Source organism: Pagrus pagrus (assembly GCF_965226575.1).
Source record: "Pagrus pagrus genome assembly, chromosome: 5".
Taxonomy (NCBI): Eukaryota; Metazoa; Chordata; class Actinopteri; order Spariformes; family Sparidae; genus Pagrus; species Pagrus pagrus.
Window position 1 is genome coordinate 33,487,771 of NC_140189.1, and position 4,950 is coordinate 33,492,720.

Consider the following 4,950-nt stretch of genomic DNA (forward strand, 5'->3'; position numbering starts at 1 on the left):
GATACTGAACCCCAGATTGCTCCTGATGAGCAGTTGGCACCTCGCATGGCAGCCTCCGCCATCAGTGTATGAATGTGTGTGTGAACGGGTGAATGTGACAAGTGTTGTAAAGCTTTAGCGGTCAGTGGACTGGAAAAGCGCTATAGACATGTGAGACCATTTACCAAAAACAGAACGTCTGTCAACTTTGGGTGGGACTAGTTTACCACTCCCTCACACTATAACGCAGACAGTGTGAGCTAGCCTAGCTTGCTGACGTTAGCACTGATTCCCACTTGATAATAACAAAATTAGTCAAAACACTAAGGATATACTGACTGCCTTATGTCCTTATGTCGAGATCCACAGTGAGTCACAATCTCGATCTGCTAAAAGAGGAAAAATAAACATTTCTAAAAATTCTCTATAACAGTTCTGAAAGTCACTCGGTTGGACATTTCTTGCAGTGTAGAAACCAGAGCATAGCTCTGGTATGTACATAGCAATTACGTCCCAGCACCCTGTGCAGAGAGGCACACTCAGCGGGGTCACTGCCCAGGGGATCGAGGTTTGCCCATTAAAACATCATCAGACAATGCAGTTTATTTAAAGAGACATACGACTCTCCACTGCTACTGTTTACCTTCCCTCCACTGGAGAGCAAAGATAATACCGTTTGGAAATCAAAGAGGAACTGTAATTTTCAGTGAATGAAGTCACCGCGGGTCAAAAGTTGCGTGTACGGACATAACTGATTTATTTATTTGGAATGGGGGCCGAGAGAGGATGAGCAGGGAATATCATGTTTAACTCGCTCCTTGGGTTTTAATCTCCTTCCAAAAATGTTTTATGTCTATCCTGGAAGCTATTTGGGTTTTTGGAGTTTATCTTTCCAGATTGTAAAAACATGGACGGGCTGCTCCTCAAGACTGTTGTTATTTCTGGTTTTATGAATCTACTGTATACTTTACCATCTATATATATATATATATATATATATATATAAATATATATCTCCCTTTGGAATTGAGTAATCTGCTGATGGTCACTTCTGTCATTTCATGGATCATAATTAGCTGCAAGAGCTCCGTAGAAACCAGAGTACCAGTCAGACCCATCTATGCCTCTCACCTTCACCCAGTTAAATCAATCAACACCCCCATGGTGCCCCACTGGGCGCCTCCCCTCCGAGCCCCCCCGGAGGGTCCGTCACCCTGCTGCATGCCCACCCTATCTGGAGTATTTAGCTCCGATAGCAGATTTGCTCCCTCTAATTGTCCTGTCAGTACACCGGGAGCCTCGGTTCCTCCCTCTCCGAGCCGCTCCGTGTCACCCGTTCTTGCAACACGCCGCCTGACGAGTGCAGATAGCGTCTTTGTTCTTGAGGAGCGCCGGCTGTTTTGGTTGGCGACCTGCGTGTGGTGAATGAATAGCAGGTCTTCCCGAGGCCAGAGCCGGAGCGGGTACAGTCAGTCAGTGAGAGCATGAGCGGTAAGAAAACTGGGACACAGGGAGAAAAAGAGTTCACCACAAGTGGATCGATGAAATGCTTCTTTCTTAGAATCAGGCAGCGCTCCAGTTTCCACTTGTGGGTCCTGACGTCGCATCACACAACACTGTTGAATGGAACAAAGCTGTTTTATCATTCATTACTAATCGATAATGAAATCCACGATGAATATAAACGTATATACTAAATACAAGAAACATGCTACATCTGTATTCGTCACCTGTACTTCTCATTTCTTTTACAGAAACACAGTTATAATGCAGATCTCTATCTTGTTCTGTATGTTTGCCTTTTGTTTTCTGTGAAGAACTTTTCTTTTTTACAGAAATGCTTTCTCTCCAGGCTTTACCTTATCCTGACCTAACCCCCCGATACACAGTCCCCTCCCCCACCCGACATCAATCAGGTCTGTGAGAGCCATCATGGTAATTTGTTAACCTTTATCCAGCGACCTCTGCTGACCTCTGGATCACCCTCAGTCTGGCAATGTGACTGGAAACACTGGACTGGATTTATTCAAGAAACTGACAGACAAGAAAATATATCAAAGTCTCAATATATTTTCTCACCATGTTATTCTGTTGAATTTCAAAATAAAGTACTGTAATCACAAACACACACACACGGCTAAATGAAGCTAAACATGCAACATTGAAGAATTTCTTATCAAAAATGCAAATATCACCTTAGAAAATGATGTGTTAACTCATCCGGAGCCCAGTTTATCATTCAGCATCAGCGTTGTGCTAGAATTAAGAAAACAACAAAATGTGCTCTTATTATCTTTTTTCAATTACAAGCGAAGGCAAAGAAAAACGCAGTTCATTCCTCTGCTGGATTATTATTCAAGGCACAACGCTGGCTCACTGCTAACTCTGAGAGCAAATGCTCTATGCCGATGCATATTCATATGTTTAACATACAGACATGCATTCCTAATGATGTAGGAGAGGACAGAATGCAATAAAGCTCATTAATACGTTTTACCATGCCAGTCAGTCCTCGGCAGGAAAACGCTGCTGCAACGCCGTCGAATCGAGCTAATTCAATTCTCCAATAAAAGACGGACGGGGATGTGAGATGAAAACAGAGAGAGATGAAATGTAGCTGCTGCAGAGTGTTTACTCTCTCAGCAGGAAATTTGTACTTTTTTATTATTATTATTTCTCCTGGATGTGGAGCAAGATTCTCATTTATAAAGCTGTTACTTCTTTTACTCTGAAGTTATTTCTTAGCTCTTCTCGTAAGACCTTAACAAACATTTCACCTATTTCAAAACCTTTCCAAACCCGTTCTTCTCTTTTTAATAAGCCGCAAATTATGTTGTGTTATGAAAAAGGCACAGTTTGAAGCGAATGAATCAAGGTTGGATGTTTGCACGTAATGAGTGAAATAGCAGCGTTGTGTTCAAGATTGCTTTGCTGATGGTTAATCTCACCTTGGGTGACAGTACACATGGATGCTGGATAAATACTTTTTAATTCATAAAATTAATACAAATGAAGCGATGTCCTGTAAAAGTATCCTGCTTGCGATATGATACTTAATGTGACAGCCTACAGGTGACCTTTGACCAGACACCAGATGCACTCGACCACAGCAGTAGTGAATATAATGAACATTACACACAAACTTTCAGATTTAGATTTGCAACAAACACAGTCTAGTGCTCTTTGCACATGACAGGACCGCAGCCTGAACACTGGTTTGTTCACTGGCCTCCGTGGCTTCATAAAAGCTACCTAAGATATTTCTGGAGCTTTACTAAGATTTCATTCTAAGATGGCAGGTGCAAATATGAGTCACAGCTACATCTCTATTTGAAAGTTAAAAAAAAGAGCTACAGATCTTCCTGCCTGCTCCTCGCCTCTCTGCCTTATCAGAAATAAGATGACAGACTTTAAGTCGCAGGAGTAGTTGATGCATTTTACAAGTTCTTCTCAGTCTGACCTCCTCTTATCTCCATACATGCCCTGTCACTTATAGGTTTTAAGATTTAACATGAACCAGCCTCCTGATGTTAGGGGTTAGACAACCAGACGTCTCGTCCAGCCAGAGTGGGCAGCCGTCAGTAATGGCCGAGGACTTTGTTTATAAATTATTAATGATTTTCTCCCCTCGCTGTCATTTTGGACAGGCGGTGAGACGAGCCGATGCCTCTCCTGTTTGTGTGGCAGCGCGCTCCTCAAACAGATTGCAATTTATTCCTCTGCAGTTTGTCCGTCAAGGCTAACTCTGACAACATAATCCCGAACTAATCCGCCATGTTCAGTTTTTCTTGTTGGCTCTCATGCAAACTGCTCTGCCAAATCCCGCTACCTGTCAGCCTGGCCTTGCGATGGGGAGCCCAGACGGGCTGCCAGCCCTGCTGCAGTGGCTCCCGTGGGGGGAGAGAGAGAGAGGGAGGAGGGGGAGGCATGGTGCCTGGGTAGACTTAACCCCTGCCTCCCTCCCTGTAATCCACTGTAAACAGCCAGAGCCTTAGAAGGGCTAACTGCGCTAATCAAGCCCCAAGCTCGCCCAGTCACTATCATACACAGTGCCCTAAGAACTAGAGATTTGAGCAGCTACTGCAGTGTGTGTGCAGGGTATGAGGGTGTGTGTGGAGCAGAGGGGCCCATTGACAGCTCCTAATCCCCAAGGAGGGAAAAAGGTGCCAACATGAGGCAGAGATGGGCGTCCTGACTGAAGCCACAGGGGCACTTTTCCACGACTTAAAAAAACTGGTGAAAAGCACACAATGCACTCCATATTTTTACATGAAAGTATTTCATCTGACTAATAAAACCTGCATTTTATCCCGAGATACCAAATTACAATTCACAAACTAATATTTTTTGTAGTAAATAATGTAATAAATGCAAATAAAAAGAAGATACTCACATGTTTTCAAGAAGCATCGAAGGCTGAACTCCACAAATTCTGTATTTTTCCCAAAAGAAAACCAGCCACTCAATATTCTCTCCCAGCCTTTGGAGAGCCACATTTAAATTTCCCTCACACGCTCTCTCAGTCTCTCTGACAGTGACCCAAAATCCACAGGAAGAACATAAAAGGCCTGACAGTAGTCAAAGGAAAAGGGAGGTGAACTAAGCCAACTCCCCCCCCACCATCAACACAACCCAAAGTTTCAAGAACTTGTGAGTGGACATGACAACACAAGCAGGAAAACTTTACCCGCTCAGGTCTTTTTTTCCTTTTTCCTCCTTCTCGTTCATTGTTCCCAGTAATGAGCAGATTCAGCAGGGTGTCGGTGGTGGGGGGGGTCCGGGGTTTGTAACTGACAGCAGAGGAAAAGAGTCAAAAGCTCACTTTGTCAGTGTCCATCAAGCATTATCACCAGATCTCGAGGTGATACAGACGCTTCAGGCTGTTTTTTAAATCAACCAATTTGTTTTTTCTACGCAACCAAGAAAAAATCATGTTCATTTAAAAATGCAACATGTAGAAATCAAGATGTC

General features: G+C 43.5%; 1 long non-coding RNA gene across 1 annotated transcript; it reads right to left on the reverse strand.

The window, feature by feature from the left end:
- Window positions 1-1,203: 1,203 nt before the first annotated feature.
- Window positions 1,204-4,411, reverse strand: LOC311257743. The gene is made up of 4 exons (XR_014622663.1): window positions 4,373-4,411; window positions 2,175-2,235; window positions 1,928-2,013; window positions 1,204-1,595 (listed from the first exon to the last, which is right to left on the reverse strand). It is a non-coding gene; the product is annotated as an uncharacterized lncRNA (long non-coding RNA).
- Between the last annotated feature and the right edge of the window lie 539 nt (window positions 4,412-4,950).